Raw genomic sequence first — 18143 nt, 5'->3', positions numbered from 1 at the left:
AAAGCACATAGCGATCTAAAAGGATCCCTATGCGCTGTGTAAATGAATGGAGAGGAGTGCATGACGCTGATTGGTCAGCGTCATACACTCCTCTGTACAACGCCCACTTGGTCTAAAGTAAAAATATGCCCACTTGGGCATTAAGCAACTCATTAGCATAAATCTAAAATCGCTAATAAAGTGGTGAAAACAGATCGTTTTTTTAAATAATAAGCACTGCTGTCACCTACATTATAGCGCCGATCTCCTTATGTAGGAGATACGGCACTTATAATGTGGTGACAGAGCCTCTTTAATACTTAAAGAGGACCTGTCACTAGGTCATATACGTTGAACTGGTTGTCTGCCCTGAATTTCACTGTCTCCCTTATACCAGTGCCATTGTTTTTTCCTGAACACCCCCTCCCCCCGTTCCAGAGATATGGCCTTACTGTTGTGTTGGCTCCCTATATTCTAATTTGCTGTAGTTAGCCAACGAGGTGGAGCTAGATTCCCTGCCTCTGATTCTGATCAGTCAGCACGAGGCAGCCTGAGGGTAGTCCACGCCCTATGGGCTAACTACATCAAACGAACATATAGGGAGCCAAATACAACAGTGGGCCATATCTCTCAAACGGGGGGTCTAGGAAAAAAATGGCGCTGGAATCAGGGAGACTGCGCTATACAGGTCAGGTAAACAGTTCAACCTATGTGACCTAGTGACAGGTCCTCTTTAATATACTGTACTCTTAGTATTCTTATATATATTTAAAATTAACTGTACGAGAAACAGGGAATCAGTTCAAGTAGTCACTCTTTAGGAAAATAACTAAGCAAGTGAAATCAAATAAACAAGGTATGCTTTAACCCGTTAGTGACCGCCAATACGCCTTTCCACGGAGGTCACTAACGGGCTTTATTCTGATGCATACGCCTTTTCACGGCGCTGCCTTAGAATAAAGCAGTGCCACCGAAAGGCGGGAAAGCTCCCTGCTATCAGCTGCCGGAGGTAGCTGAGGGCTTGGAGCAGATGGTCGGGGTCGAAATCGGCGCCCGTTTAACCACTCAGATGCGGCGGTCAATAGCGACCACTGCATCTGAGTGGTTTTGGAGGGAGGAGGCTCCCTCTCACCCCACCGGCACATCCGCGATGCGATTGCAGGGTGCCTATGTTTTCTATGGCAATGGGGCCTTACAAAGGCCCCCAAGTCTGCCTTAAGTGAGTGACTGTTAGGCCATGCGTAACAAAAATTTTATAAAAAGTGATCAAAAAGTCATATGTACTCCAATATGGTACCAATCATAACTACAAGTCGTCCTGCAAAAAAATAAGCCCTCATACAGCTATGTCAGCAGAAAAATAAAAAAAGTTATGGCTCTTAACCCCTTCCTGACATTTATCGTATGGATACGTCATGGAAAGCCAGTGCTTCCCACAGTTTGCCATATCCATACGACAAATGGATGACACGGTCTCAGAAGCTGAGTCTGTGCCATCATCCCCGGGTGTCAGCTATATGTTACAGCTGACACCCTGCTGTAACGGCGGGGAGCGAAATTAGCTCCGATCCCTGCCATTAAACACTTTTAATGCAGCGGTCAAAAGCGACCGCTGCGTTTAAAGTGTTTGCAGCTAATCGCCGGGTGTCGATGGCGAACGGAGGCTTAATACTGTCCTCTACCTTGTACGAAAGCCTTCTAGGCCCCATCGGCTTCGGGTTCCAACGGCAAGATGGCTCAGAAGCTGAGCCCGTGTCATCAGCGGCGGGTGTCAGCTGAATGTTACAGCTGACACCCTGCTGTAACGGCAGGGACCGGAGCTAGCTCTGATCCCTGCGATTAACCCCTTAGATGCAGCGATCACTGCATCTTAGTAGTTTGTATCAAATCAGCAGCCCTGCTGACGGCTGCTATGGCAACAGGAGGCCTAACAATGGCCTCCTGGTCTGCCATTACGGAAGCCGTTTAGGTCCCGCCCAGAGGCAAAGCCTAATTGGCTTGCTGTCAATGAACGACTGACAGTTCTAATACATTGCTCTACATAGGTAGTGCAATGTATTAGAAAATAATTCAGACAGTTGGACCTTCAAGTCCCCTAGTGGGTCTAAAATAAAGTGTAAAAAATAAAATAAACGTTTCAAGTAATAAAATAAAACACAATCACCCTTTCCCTTATCAAGTCATTTATTATTTAAAAATATAAAATACAAAATAATACATATTTGGTATCGCCGTGTCAGCCTGAACTATAAAAATATTGTTATTTATCTTGCGCGGTGAGCATCCTAAAAAAAAAAAAATCCCTAAAAAACAATCCTAGAATTCCTGTTTTTTGGCCACTTTGCCTTCCAAAAATTGGAATAAAAAGTGATCAAAAAAGTCGCATGTGTCCAAAAATGGTACATATAAAAAACTTAAAGGTAATGACTCTCAGAACATGTCGACAGAAAAAATACATTCTTTGTACAAAAGTAATTTTATTGTGCAAAAAGTTATAAAATACAAAAAAGTGCTATAAATGTGGTATCGCCGGAATCGTACTAACCCGCAGAATAAAGTTAAAGGGAACCTGTCACCAGCATTTCACCTATTAAACCAGCAATACCTGGTGGTAGTGGGTGAAAAATCATTTCTATATAACCGATAATTGTCTTCTTAGTCAGCTCTGTAGCTTTAGTATTCAGTTTTTTAGTGGTCCCACGCCGTATGCTAATGAGCAGAAAAGAGTCAAATCTTCGTTTGAAAAGAGTCATATCTTCATTCCGCAAATCTTTCCGAGTTTACCCCGCCTCCTTACTTTTGATTGACAGCTCCTCGCCTTCCCACCACACTCAAAATCCTGCGCTTGTGCATTGATGTCCTCTTCTGGGGTGTGCGCACAAAGGGACACCGGATTATTATGATAAAAAGCGCAAAATGTTTGCAGACCGTTATTTAAAGTCAGAGGAGGAGTTTAGGAGAGGGGATAACGGCAATGAACTTATGATAGCAGCGGCAAGTGAGGGATAACTAAAGTTCAAAAGGTGAAATGCTGGTGACAGGTTCCCTTTAACATGTAGTTTATAACGCATGGTGAACACTGTATAAAAAAAAGCTATGCCAGAATTGATGTTTTTTGGTCATCTTGACTCCCAAAAAATAGGATAAAAAGTGGTCAAAAAGTCGCATAGTACCAATAATAACTACAGCTCGTCCCGCAAAAAAACAGCCCTTATACCACTACGTCTATGAAAAAATAAAATTAGTTAAGGCTCCAATAAGTCAGGAAATAAAAAATATGCAGTTGTGCCGGCCCGTGGGGAACATTTCTTCTGTTTCAAGAGGCAAATTATCAAGGCCCTAAAATTGGGGAACCAGGAAGGGGAGGGCCCAAACATATCTGCTGGAAGCGAGGGTGCCCGTATTATACCAGGACAATCACTTTCCCAGCAAAATTCCCAAAACTGCAAAGGTGCGGAGTATGGACCAAAAGGGGGATAAGGAAGGACATTTATCAGTGCAACACTGGACTGTGTAGAAAGGATTGCTTCACAGCTTAACACACATATGGATTATTTTTTTATTTTTTTTTACCCCATTATTGTACCACCTGACTATGCCCCTGATGTACTTTGCCCAGCTTACATGTACCCCCACATTATAAACTCAAATACCAGTAATACACCAAACAAAATTACTACCAAGCAAAATCCACGCTCCAAAAGCAATCCTACAGCGTGCCCAAATAGCAGTTTACTTCCACATATATGGCATCACCATACCCGGGAGAACCCTTTTAACAATTTTTGGGTGTGTGTCTCCAGTGGCACAAGCTTGGCACCACATATTTGCCACTGAAATGGCATATCTAGGGAAAAATTTTCATTTTTACTTTGCACAATCTGCAGCGCAATCATGTATGAAAAATGCTCACTACACCCTTTAATAAATGCCTGAGAAGTGTAGTTTCCAAAATGGGGTCACTTCTCATGGGTTTCTTGTATTACTTCATATCAGAGCCTCTGCAATTCTGACCCAATTAGGGATGTATCAAAACTTCGATACTGTTTCGATACTGTGCATTCCCAAACGGTTCGATACCGATATTTCATGTATTTCGATGCTAAGCTGTGCGGCCGCACAGCTTAACATTGTAACACATGAATGTATGAGAGCGGGGCTGCGGCTGTGTAATACAGTCATTGCTCCGCTCCTGAGTCCTGACAAGTGCGCGCCTTCAGGATGATGCGATGCAGCCAGCGCTGCACTAATGAGCGGTGGCACTGAAGATAGAACATGGCGGGCGCACTGCAAAACACACCCATGTTCTGTCTTCAGTGCCTGAACCGTCGCTCATTAGTGCAGCGCCGGCCGCATCACCTCATGCTGACCGCGCACACTTGTTGTCAGGAGCGGGGCAATGACTGTATTACACAGCCGTAGCCCAGCTCTATAACGGCGGAGTTCAGAGAAACTTCTCATCTCCGCCGCTATTCTCCTGAATACTGCGATCAAAGCAGACCGCAGCATTCGGGGAAAATGATAAGGGGGGATGCCCTTTGGATTGCGTCACAGGAATCCCTGTGACGCGATTGAGGAACATACCATATATGGGCAGACAGCCCAGGGTCCATTGAAGGACCCCAGGGCTGTCTTACCATATTTCCTGTTGTTGGGGCATACTTAGGTATGTACTAACAAATGCCTGTGTACTATCTGTACACTGGCTAATCTTCTGTCATATAGATCTATGCCAGTACATTAAAGTTTAAAAATAAAGTAAACACATAAAAATATTAAATAAAAAAAATAAAATACACATAAACCTTTTTTACAATAAACATTAAAATAAGTCTCAATACATAAAATATACACATATTCGGTATCGGCGCGGTCGTAATAACCTTCACAACAAAAAATTTTTGACGTCATTTATGATGTTTACGCTGTTAAAATAAAAATGCCTCACAATAATAATTAACCACATCATGTACCTTACACATTAACCCATTATTACTGAGAAACATGATGTGGTTAATTACTATTAATGTGAGGCACTTGGAGGTTAAATTCATCACACCTTGCGCCCCACATCAGAAAATGGAAGAACTTTTTTTTTTATTACTGTTGGCAAAGTATCGTTTTGGTATCGAAATTGCAATACTACACAAAGTATCGGTATCGAAGTCCAAATTCTGGTATCGTGACAACCCTAGACCCAATATTTTGTAAATCGCCAAATTAGGCCTCAATTTTACATGGTACTCTTTTAGTCCCTAAGGTCTTTTTTTCTGTTCGGGGGATAGTTCCATTATCCATATGTTCCAGATCTTATAAAAAAAATCTAATACTTTGCGTCAAGCAATATGATCTTTCTAAAAGCATCACTCTATTCACCTTATGGTGCCATTCTACTTCCCTTGGGAAATCTTTTGAGATCCATTTATACATGATAACCAATCTTGCCAGAAACAAGATCTTTCTAATTAGTTTGCTGCTAATCTACTCCAGTATCCATGTAGCTTGGGACAATGCCACAACAAGTGGAGGAGATCCACTTCATGTATGCCACATTTCTGAGAATTATCTTTATTCCTTAACCCCATTACCTTTAAGAGCTTCGTTGTATAATAAAGTCTATGATTGATCATAAAACAAATAAATCGGTGGTCGTGTTTCAATGATGCTTCTCCGATATGTTTATAAACTAACCCCCAATCGATCCTAATCCCAAGATCCTTATCCCATTTTCCTTGTGATTTAATATGATTTCCTTCATCCCATAAAAGCATTTTTTTACATAGTGAGGACAAAAGTCCTTTCTTACTTTTTAAACATTCTAATGATTGAAAAGGTGTAAGAACGAACCGTGATTTATATTTAATGGCCAAAAAGGCCATCTAAACAGACCGTAATCAGGGACCTTCTACAGTTTCTGCAGTTCCGTAAAAGGTTTTTAGTTGCGCACTAATAAATAAATGTGATATCCTTGTGATGTGGTGCTTTTTCCAAAACAGAGTCCAGGAGGCCGTCAAACTCACCAATATTCCTATTGCCCCATAGGCGTGGCTAGGTTCTCCAGCACCAGTTGCAAAGATTAATATTGGCGCCCCCCCCACCCAACTTCTTTCCCGACATTTCCTTCCCCCTCGACATGTTTGCTTTCTCTACCAATCAGTGAGATGTAATTTTTTTCTGCACTTTTTTTTTATATGTAACTCGAGCATAAAACCATTTCTACATTTTACTAGTAATAGAGTTATATAAGGGAGTTACCATAACAATAAATTAAAAGAAAATATAATAAAGAGGTCACACACAGCTCCCTGTAGATAGCGCCACAGACAGCCCCCCTTGTAGATAGCGCCACAAACAGCCCCCCCTTGTAGATAGTCACACAGCCCCCCTGTAGACGGCGCCAAACAGCCCCCCTTGCAGATGGTGCCACACAGCCCCCCTTGCAGATGGTGCCACACAGCCCTCCCTTGCAGACGGTGCCACACAGCCCTCCCTTGCAGACGGTGCCACACAGCCCTCCCTTGCAGACGGTGCCACACAGCCCTCCCTTGCAGACGGTGCCACACAGCCCTCCCTTGCAGACGGTGCCACACAGCCCTCCCTTGCAGACGGTGCCACACAGCCCTCCCTTGCAGACGGTGCCACACAGCCCTCCCTTGCAGACGGTGCCACACAGCCCTCCCTTGCAGACGGTGCCACACAGCCCTCCCTTGCAGACGGTGTCACACAGCCCTCCCTTGCAGACGGTGCCACACAGCTCTCCCTTGCAGACTGTGCCACACAGCCCCCCCCTGTAGAAAGAAATTTAAAAAAATTACTTGCCTTGCCTCGTTACCTGCTCCGAGACCATTGCGTAGGCCGGCATGTTCCAGTGACGTAATCACGCCGGCGTGTGCTGGGACTCAGTCTTGGCATCTTATAGGCTGCAGGGCTAATATGCCCTGTACCCTAGTGATAACAGAGCAGGAAGCTGCTCCGCCATAGTATTCAATTGTATCTGTGTCCTGAGGACGCAGATACAATTGAATGTGGCAGTCTCTAGTACCGGTGCTCCCCCACCGGGCATGAGGGGGCCCGTGCCGCCTGGCCCTTAAATGTAAAGTTTTGGGCGACGCGGGGCCCGATGCAGCAGGGAGCCTTGAGAGGATGGGACGGCCGCAGAGCACCCGTATCAAAACAGAAAATCGCAGCACATTGGCGCCCTGGAGCTGCCCAGGATACAGGGCGTCTACCAGCAGCGATCAGCTTTTTTTTTTTTTTTGAAACATAAGATTTTTATTGAGAAAAAACAACTGGTGTACATATATTATAATTTACAAGTGTATAGCGGGACATCCCCCACTTACAATCATACATGAAGACCATACTTTATAAAAGTCAAAGATGTTCAGAGCATACAGAATTGTAAAGCTTAGGCCCATATAAAGTTGTATTATGAACAGTCAATGGGTTATAAAAGACTAAAAACATATGTACTCCCTTAGTAATATACTTGTTTTACTAAGTTTTTGATAAAAAAAATTGAGACAACATTACAAACCAAACCAAACAAAATGAAATAAAAACAGAACTAAAAACAAAACTAAACCTTACTCACAGAATCATACATTGGTAAGGAGAAATGTCTTATGTGTGGAGAGAGTCAACAAAATAGCGAGAATCGGTCCATTTATCCCAATGGAGACACTGAGTTACTAGGGTTCTCTGCTGATGGATCGTACGTTCCATGATACAATTTAGATTAACACTTTGGATCACCTCATTCAACGTAGGAGTGGAGGTCTTCTTCCAATACCTAGCAATTAGTATTCTTGCGGAGCACAACACATGGAAGATTACGGTCTTATCATGTGAATGAAAATCGCCTAATCCCACATTAAGTAAGGCCAACTCCAGGGTACATTCTAGTGGAAATTGTAGGACATTGGTTAATAATTTATCTATTTTCTTCCAAAATGTCCTAAGAGTTGAACAAAACCAAAAAATATGTTTAAGAGTACCAACTTCCTTACAGCATCTCCATCACATATTAGAGGAGTTAGGGTAGATAAGAGATAGGCGGTGAGGTGTCAAGTACCACCTGTATAGGACTTTCCTAGAGGCTTCTAAATGGTGAGTGGAGTTGGATAGCTGGGAGGCCAGGGAGAAAGTGGTTTCCCTGTCTACACTACCCTTAGGCAACGAAAGATCCGTTTCCCATTTATCAACGAATAAAAGGTTAGAGTTGTTCAACTTTTCCAAGATAGCCTGATATGCTTTGGACACCCCTTTTGCCATTTTAGCCGTCTGGTGGAAGTATATTTCGTAAGGAGATTTAGGGGGAGATGAAGTATTACTCATTCCCAACAAAAAATCACGGACTCTGACATATTTGTAAAATTCTGTAATTGGCAGATGAAACTTAGTGGATAGCTCCGCAAAGGTAAGAAGAAGACCTTCACTCCACACGTCTCCAACATTCTCAATTCCTCCCGATTCCCACATAGACAAGTTCATGTCAGGTAACAGGTATGAGAGATTCTTAATGGGTAAATCCGCTAACCTTAGTGGAAACAGACCTCGTTTAACCACCATCATTTTCCATGAAGATATAGCAGCCCTGGTGGTTAACATAGTTGGGGTGGGAATGGACTGTTTAAGTGCCATAGCCCAGAAGTATGAATCCAGGGAGTTAACATTTTCCCGTGCTCTTTCTATGAGAACCCAATGCAACGACTGTGTAGGGTGCAACCACTGTCTAACCTGATCCAAAATGCAGGCATGATAGTACGCTGCAATATGAGGGAAGCCTAGACCGCCTTGAGCAACAGGTAAATAAAGAACCTGAGCCGCGACTTTGGCCCTTTGTTTTTTCCATACATACTTCACCAGTAAATTTTGGAGTTTATGTAAATATGAGGCAGGGATCCAGATAGGCAAATTCCTAAACAGGTACAGAATTTTAGGCAAAATCAGCATTTTAAGTGCTGCAATACGCCCTACCCATGAAACCTCAAATTTAAGGTGTTCATCTAGTTCTTTGGATATCTGGCCCAGTAACGGGGGATAGTTTAAAGCATACAGCTGAGAGGCTGGGAAAGCAAGTTTAATCCCTAAATAGGTCAGCCCTCGAGTCGACCATTGAAAGGAGTACAAAGATTGCAAGTTCTGAACTACAGGATCTGATAAGCCCATTTTCATAATTTGTGACTTATTTTCATTTAGTTTGTAATAAGAAATAGCACTAAATGTGTTCAGGATAGTCAGAATGTGCGGAAGGGAGGTGCAGAGATCAGTCAGAATCATAAGAACATCATCGGCAAATAGACCTATTTTGTGTTCAGTTCGCCCAACTTTTACCCCTCTAATTTCTGTGGTTGATCTTATGACCTCCGCCAATGGCTCCATCACCAGAGTGAAAATTAATGGGGAAAGCGGACACCCCTCACGTGTGCCATTAGTGATGAGAAATGGGGAAGATTGATACCCCGAGGCCAGCACCGTAGCAGAAGGATGAGTGTATAAGGCCATAATGATTTCTCGAGCCTTCCCCACGATGCCAAATTTGGTAAGAACAGCATCCAGGTAACCCCAGTGCACCCGATCAAACGCCTTCTCCGCATCCAAAGATAGAAGCAGAGAAGGCGTCCGGCTCCTCCCTACCCAATCAATGAGGTCTATAAACCTTCTTGTCCCATCTACCGAAGATCTCTGCTTAATAAATCCAACCTGATCTTGATGTATCAATTGAGGAAGTATCAAAGCCAATCTCGTGGCTAGGATTTTGGAGTACAGTTTTAAGTCTGTATTAAGTAAGCTAATGGGTCGGAAGTTCTGCGGTCTATCAGCAGGTTTACCCGGTTTAGGTAGCGTTATAACTGTAGCTCGGAGCATTTCTGGAGGCATTTGGCCCGTTGTATGAATATGCGTGAATAAAGATAAAAGTTGGGGGCCTAGAATAGTGCGAAATTTTTTAAAATAATCATTAGTAAGCCCATCAGGACCTGGAGATTTTTGGGACTTCAGGGAACTTATAGCATCTCCAATTTCTGTCAGTTGGAAAGGCTGGGATAAGGCCTCCAACTGGGCTGGCGTGACACACGGAAGAGTGACAGAGTCCAAAAATCCTGCTATGCCCGACGGGGAAGGTTGGGGAACAGCTGGGTCTTGTTTTAAATTATAGAGAGAGGAGTAGTATTGTGCGATAGAGTTTGCAATATCCTGTGGATTAAATAAAGTTTCATTTTGCTGGTTGTAAAGGAAGGGAATTCTAGCTTTAAGGTCCTGACGTTTTAATTGTTGCGCTAAAAGAGCTCCCGCTCTATTACTATGTCTGTAATATTTGACTTTCAGTCGCCTCAAAGCTTTATCGTATTTGTATAAGTCAAGTTGGTGCAATTGTGTATGGAGATGACCAATCTCGCGGGCCCTACCTGTATCAAATGTCACTTTATTCACCTGCGTGAGTCGGATAATGTCTTCTAATAGTTGAATTCTTTTAGCTTCCCTAATCTTTTTGTCCCTAGCTGCTAAACTAAGGAAGTGACCTCTCATATAGGCCTTATGAGCACACCAAACCATTGTGGGGGGTACCTCCGGGGATACATTAAATTTAAACAACTCTTCCAAGTTGGTTACATGAGCATCTTACTTCTTACTTAACCCCTTCCCGACCCATGATGTGCCGGCACATCATGGAGCAGGGAGGGGATGAGCCCGCTCCATACACTGACAAGCTGCTCTAACGGCCAGAAACAGCGATGGCGCTGTTCCTGGCCATTTGACTAGTTAAATGCAGCGGTCAATAGCGACCGCGGCATTGATAGGGTTTTCCTATGAAGGACATTTTTGACATATCCACAGGATATGTCATAAATGTCAGATAGATGTGGGTCCCACCTCTGGGACCCGCACCTATGTCTAGAACGGGGCCCCCTAAGCCCCGTTCTATCTGACCCCGCCTCCGCTGTCTCCCGGACACTTCCTGGTTAGGTGGTCGGGAGTTACTGAAACAGGCGATTGCTCGCTGAGCTACGCTGTTTCCTGAACTCCCATAGAAGTGAATGGGAGTTACGGAAACAGCGTAGCACTGCAAGCTACGCTGTTTCCGGAACTCGGTAGCTCCGAAAACCGCGTACATGGTCGAGTTACGGAAACAGCGTAGCATGGTACGCTGCTTCTGTAACTGCCATTCACTACTATGGGAGTTACAAAAACAGTATAGCTCAGCTTGTATTGTGTATTGTACCAGCGATCTAATTATCGCTGGTTTAAGTCCCCTAATAAACTAATAAATTGTGTAAAATAAAAAATAAAAAATTAGATACATTTTCAGGATTTAAAAAAAAAATATTAAAAGTTTAAAAAAAAACAAAAAACACCTTTTCCCGCACGCACAATGTAAAAAAAAAAAAGGAAAAATAATGAAATAAAAAGTGCTAAAAAAAAATCGTATGTACCAAAAAATGGCTCTCAGTATGTGGTGAAACAGAACAAATTCTTTCTTTTAACAAATAGATTTTGCTTTGTAAAAGTAGTGTAAAAATTAATTTTTCCAATTTTTTGTTGTTTAAAACCAGGGTGCATCTTATAGTCAGGTGCCAACAATTTTCAAGGAACAAGGCAGCAAATTCAAAAGTATGAATTTTATTTACCCACAAATGCGACGTTTCACTCAAGCATGCTTGAGAAAGGTCCTGCTGGACTGAAACGTCGCATTTGTGGGTAAATACAATTCCTATTTTTGGATGTGCTGCCTTGTTCCTTGAAAATGGTTCTCAATTTGTGGAACTTTGGATCAGGTTCCTGTAAAGGCTTACACCCATTATATCACCTCAAATATTCTCTCCGGTGCTGTGATCATCTTCCTTTCTTCGTTTATAGTCAGGTGCGTCTTATAGTCCGAAAAATACGATAGATAGATATGAGATAGATGGATAGACAGCTATGAGATAGAGAGATAGACAGATAAAGAAATAAACTTATTTAAGAAAAAAAAGTGTGTGTGTGTTTTATCACTTAATGTTCTCCCTCCCTGACAGCCTGGGAGAAGTTACGGGGGGGGGGGGAAGGGGGGGGGGGGCAGCATTGTCAGTGCCTATTATATTTTATTAAATATTCTTACCGGTGCTGTGATCATCTTCCTTTCTTCATTTATAGTCAGGTGTGTCTTATAGATAGATAGATAGATAGATAGATAGATAGATAGATAGATAGATAAAGAAATATATTTATTTAAGAAAAAAAAGTGTGCGTGTTTTATCACTTAGGGCCTGTTCACATCACCGTTCATTTCCGTTCCGGGGTTCCGTCGGAGGGTTCCGTCGGGTGAACCCCGCAACGGAAAGTGAAACTGACAGCACAGCTTCCGTTTCAGTCACCATGGAATGCTGACGAACGGAAAGCATTAGCGATGTTTCCATCACCGTTGAGATCAATGGTGACTGAAACGGAAGCTGTGCTGTCAGTTTCACTTTTCGTTGCGGAGTTCACCCGACGGAACCCCGGAACGGAAATGAACGGTGATGTGAACAGGCCCTTAGTGTTCTCCCTCCCTGACTGCCTGCCAGGAATGGGAGAAGTTACGGGGGTTGGGGGCATCGTCGGTGCTGCAAATGGGGTGGGTCGGTGCCGTGAGGTGGGGCTGCGAGTAGGGAGACAGGGATGCTGCGCGGGAAGGTGGCGGGGGAGCGGTGCTACGAGAAGGGGCGCAGGGGGTGCCACAGGAATGGAAAAGTTTGAGAGGAATGGGGTGGCGCTGCAGAGCAGCCCTATCAAAACATCTGATCGCAGCTCATGGGCTCCCTGCATGCCGGGTGGCTTTAGTAGTGATCAGCTGTTTTGATAGGGCTGCTCTGCGGCGCCCCTCCATTCCCTACATCAGTTGCGCCCGGGGCACATGCCCCGACTGTCCGTCCCAGCTACGCCCCTGTCACTTCAATAAAGGTATTCATTTTTTCAATGAGTTTGACAGCATCCCAGACACGCTGCTGGTTATCATAAATAGGCCCAAGTCCCAGATCAGGGAAATTCAGAACCCTGGCTTCTAGAGTTTAAAATATATTAGACCATTTGTCCCCTAGTGTTTTCAACAAAAATCTATTAGCCCCCAGGCCCTCCCAGTCCCGTATCTGTTGGAAATGACAAGCTTAAAAGTACTTCCTCCAATCAGGAAGGGCAAAGCCCCCTTTCGTTAAGTAAGAACAGAGTATTTAATGGGATTTTTTCCCCGTTCCAAATTAGGTCATTAGAGATAGCTTTTAGAGTTTTAACATTTTACCTTGGTAACCAAATTGGACAGTTGTAGAAAAAGTTTAATATTTTAGGTAAAAAAAACAAACATTTTGATGAGCGCAATTTTTGCAGCTCTAGTCAATGGTAACTCATTCCATGCTTTAACTTTCCCTCTCAAAAATGCATTATATGGATTATATTATTATTAATATATATATATATATATATATATATATATATATATATATATATATATATATATATATATATATATATATATATATATATATATATATATATATATTATTATTATGAATTATATTTAGTGTAATGTAGTCAGCGGGGTCCCTAGAAGTTTTTACGCCTAAATATTCAAACACATCAACAGAGTTCGAGGAGGAAATCTGATTGGGGTTAACCTCAGCAGAGATACTTAACAAACTAGATTTTTGACAATTGATTTGAAGGCCAGCCCGCTCCCCAAACTCTTGGTATAATCGAATTACATGGTCGACTGAAGATACATCCCCTAAAAACAGAAGAAATTCGTCTGCGTATAAAGAGATTTTATCGACCTCATTACCCATTTAAAAAGCCACTATATTCTCAGAGGTTCTTATCGTCATTGCCAAAACCTCAATTACTACAGTAAATGAGGGGACAGAAGACAACCCTGCTGCACTCCCCTTTCTAAGTTAAAGTAAGCTGATTTCTGACCATTCATGCCTACTCTGGCCTGTGGTTGTCTATACAGTTTAATCCAATTTTTTAATTTTTCCCTGATACCAAAACAACACAAAATACTGCAGGGTTAACATGCTCACTACACCCCTAGGTGAATACCTTATGGGGTGTCGTTTCCAAATTTAGATCACTTTTGGGAGGTTTTTACTGTTTTGGTCACACAGGGGCTTTGCAAATGCGACATAGCGCCCAAAAACCAATCCAGCTAAATCTGCACTCCAAAAGCCAAATGGCGCTCCTTCCCTTCTGAGCCCTACCGTGTGTCCAAACAGCAATTTATGACCACATATGGGGTATTTCCCATACTCTGGAGAAGGTGCTTTACCAATGTCCGGGTTTTTTTTTTTTCTTTATATGTTGAGAAAATTAACAATTTTGAGCTGATGCTACGTATTATTGAAAAAAAATTTAATTTTTATTTTCACTGCCCAATTCTAATAACTATGAAACACATGTGGGGTCAAAATGCTCACTACACCCCTAGATGAATTCCTCAAGGGGTGTAGTCTCCTTCGGGGCTTTACAAATGCGACATGGTGCCAAGAAACCAATCCTGCAAAATCTGTGCTCCAAAAGCCAAATGGCGCGCCTTTTCTTCTAAGCTCTGCCATGTGCTCAAACAGCGGCTTATGACCACATATGGGGTATTTATGTACTCCGGAGTAGTTGATTTACAAATGTTGGGGGGCATTTTCTTCTTTATTCCTTGTGGAATTACTTTTAATTTTCATGTCCAAATTCTAATAAAATCTATGAAATACCTATGGGGTCAAAATGCTCACTACATCCCTAGATAAATTCCTTGTGGGGTGTAGTTTCCAAAATGGGGTCTTTTTTGGGGTGTTTCCTTTGTTTTGGCATCACAGGACCTCTTCAAACCTAACATGGTGCCTAAAATATAATCTAATAAAAAAAGGACCCCAAAATCCCCTAGGTGCTTCTTTGCTTCTCAGGCCTGTGCTTCAGTCCATTAGCACGCTATGGCCACATGTGGGATATTTCTAAACACTGCAGAATCTGGGCAATAAATATGGAGTTGCGTTTCTCTGGCAAAACCTTCTGTGTTACAGCAAAAAATGGATTACAAATTAATTTCTGCAAAGAAAATAATAATTAGTAAATTTCACCTCTACTTTGCTTTAATTCTTGTGAAACGCCTAAAGGGTTAAGAAACTTTTTAAAAGCTGTTTTGTATACTTTGAGGGTTGCCGTTTTTAAAATGGGGTGATTTATGTGGCTTTGTATTGCATGGACCTCTTAAAGCCATTTCATAACTGAACTGGCCCCTGTAAAAATAGCCTTTTGAAATTTTCTTGAAAATGTGATAAATTTATGCTAAATTTCTAAGCCTTGTAATGTCCTAGAAAAATAAAAGGATGTTAAAAAAAAATGATGCCAATGTAGTACACATATGAGAAATATTAATTAGCAACTATTTTGTGTGGTAATACTATCTGTCTTCCAAGCAGATTTAAATGTATAAAAATGCTAATTTTTTAAATTTCTCACTAAATGTTGGGGTTTTTTCACAATTAATTTATGAATGAATCGACCACATTTCGCCAGTATCATAAAGTCAAATGTGTCACTAGAAAACAGTCTCCGAATCGCTTGGATAGGTAAAAGCATTCCAAAGTTATTACCACATAAAGTGAAACATGTCAGATTTGAAAAATAAGGCTATGTTCACACGGAGTATTTTGGGGGAGGAATATCTGCCTCAAAATTCCGTTTGGAACTTTGAGGCAGATATTCCTCTCCCTGCACGCCGATTTTCGCGGCAATTATCGCGCCGTTTTTCGCCCGCGGCCATTGAGCGCCGCGGGCATAAAACAGCGAGATATACGCTTTCTCCTGCCTCCCATTGAAGTCAATGGGAGGTCGGAGGCGGAAGCGCCCGAAGATAGGGCATGTCGCTTCTTTTTCCCGCGAGGCAGTTTTACTGCTCGCGGGAAAAAGACGCCGACGCCTCCCATTGAAATCAATGGGAGGCGTTCTCGGGCCGTCACTGCCGAGTTTTGCGACGCGGTTTCCGCGTCAAAAAACTCGGCAAAATACCCCGTGTGAACATAGCCTAAGGCTCTGTCAGGAAGGACAAAAGTGGCTGCAGCGGGAATTATTTTGAAAAACAAGTGTTTTTACTGTTTAAAAGTAAAACATAAAAAAAATATATAAATTTGGTATCTTAACGACCCGCTGAATAAAGTTATTATTTATACCACAATGGTGTAAATTTAAGACGCATAGAAGAATTTTGAAATTGCTGTTTTTTTTTTCTATTTCTCGCCAAAAAAGTTACTAAAAGTTAATCAATAAATTATATGTACCCCAAAATGGTGCTATTAAAAAATACAAAACAAGTCCTTATACAGCTATGTAGATGGAAAAATAAAAAAGTTATAGCTCTTTGAATGCAACGATGGAAAAACCTAAAAAAAAAATGCTTGGTCATCAAGGCCTAAAATAGGCTGGTCACTAAGGGGTTAAGTAAAGTCTATGTGGTAAAGGATATATTAACCAGTTAGTGACCGCCAATACGCCTTTTCACGGTGCCCACTAATAGGCTTTATTCCGATACATGTGGCTTTTTACGGATCTGGATCAGAATAAATCTGAGCCGCCCGGAGCAGTTAAATCTCCCTGCTCTCAGCTACCGCAGGTAGCTGAGAGAAGGGAGCAGACCTGCTGGAGCGGGCGGCATCGATCCCGCCCGTTTAACCCCTCAGATGCAGGGGTCAATAGCGATCGCCGCATCGGAGTGGTTTTAGAGTGAGGGGGCTCCCTCTCTCACCCCATCGGCACACCTGCGATGCAATTGCAGGGTGCCTATGGTTTCTATGGCAGATGGTTTCTATGGCAGCCGGGGGCCTAACAAAGGCCCCCTGGTCTGCCTCTAGTGAATTCCTGTTGGGCCATGCAAGGGGCATGGCCTAACAGATTCCTCTCAGTTTTGCACTGACAGGCAATAATACACTGCAATACAGAAGTATTGCAGTGTATTATAAAAGCGATCAAATGATCGCATAGTAAAGTCCCCTGGTGGGACTAAAAAAAAAAGTAAAAAAGTTTAATATAAAATAAAATAAAAAAATTATACAGCGATATCGATGCAAAAATAATTTTTTTTTAGCTCTGACTGCGACGACGGAAAAACTAGCGTGTTCGTTAAGGCCTAAAATAGGCTGGTCACTAAGGGGTTAAAGGTAATATTTCACTGAGGCTAACCTCTATAAACTGGGGCATGCATTAGATTCTTTAGTTCTAAGTGTTTGTTCGCTAAGGCTATGTTCACACGGGGTATTTTGCCGAGTTTTTTGACGCGGAAACCGCGTCGCAAAACTCTGCAAAAACGGCCCGAGAACGCCTCCCATTGATTTCAATGGGAGGCGTCGGCGTCTTTTTCCCGCGAGCAGTAAAACTGCCTCGCGGAAAAAAGAAGCAACATGCCCTATCTTCGGGCGCTTCCGCCTCTGACCTCCCATTGACTTCAATGGGAGGCAGGAGAAAGGGTATTTCTCGCTGTTTTATGCCCGCGGCGCTCAATGGCCGCGGGCGAAAAACGGCGCGATAATCGCCGCGAAAATCGGCGTGCAGGGAGAGGAATATCTGCCTCAAAGTTCCAAACGGAATTTTGAGGCAGATATTCCTCCCCCAAAATACTCAGTGTGAACATAGCCTTAGTGTTGTTAATGCATCTAAGAAATTGAAGAGATTTACTTTACGTCCTGCACTAGGCTGCCATTGTTTCCTATGCTTAATACTTGATCATATACTTGGATTGCTAAATTCAAAAAGATGTAGCCTTTGACAGTCCATCCTATTACATGATACATTGCCTTGTTTTTTGCAAATTCTGTACTTTCTGCATATAGAGTGAGATAGCGACTGTTAGTTATATTTTATATTTTTGTTATATTTTAAAAAGCTATAAAATGAGATCACATTTGCTCCGCACAAGAGAATTGCCACCTAAAAATGGACATATATTTGTAAATTAGAAGTTAGAAAATAGGCAATTTCCTAATTATATTTCTTTTACTTTGGCATTTTTCTGCTTTACTGTGGCAGCCATTTTTGCAAATGTGACTTCATGTTCTAAAGTGTTCACACCCATAAAATAAGGTTCCTTACAAATGACTTATTTGGTACAACCACTGAGCTTCCAGATCTATGTCCATCTGATACTCCTATAAGCGGGGCCTGTAATGTCT

The 18143-nt window shown here is 42.3% G+C and overlaps 1 protein-coding gene across 1 annotated transcript in view; it reads left to right on the top strand.

The window, feature by feature from the left end:
• The window catches only part of CFAP92 (cilia and flagella associated protein 92 (putative)), a 181420-nt gene that overhangs the window by 27039 nt on the left and 136238 nt on the right, over positions 1–18143 (top strand). The gene's annotated exons all lie outside the window — the stretch shown is intronic.

The sequence above is a fragment of the Rhinoderma darwinii genome, chromosome 7, assembly GCF_050947455.1.
Source record: "Rhinoderma darwinii isolate aRhiDar2 chromosome 7, aRhiDar2.hap1, whole genome shotgun sequence".
Taxonomy (NCBI): Eukaryota; Metazoa; Chordata; class Amphibia; order Anura; family Rhinodermatidae; genus Rhinoderma; species Rhinoderma darwinii.
This window is presented reverse-complemented; position numbering and strand designations above follow the sequence as displayed.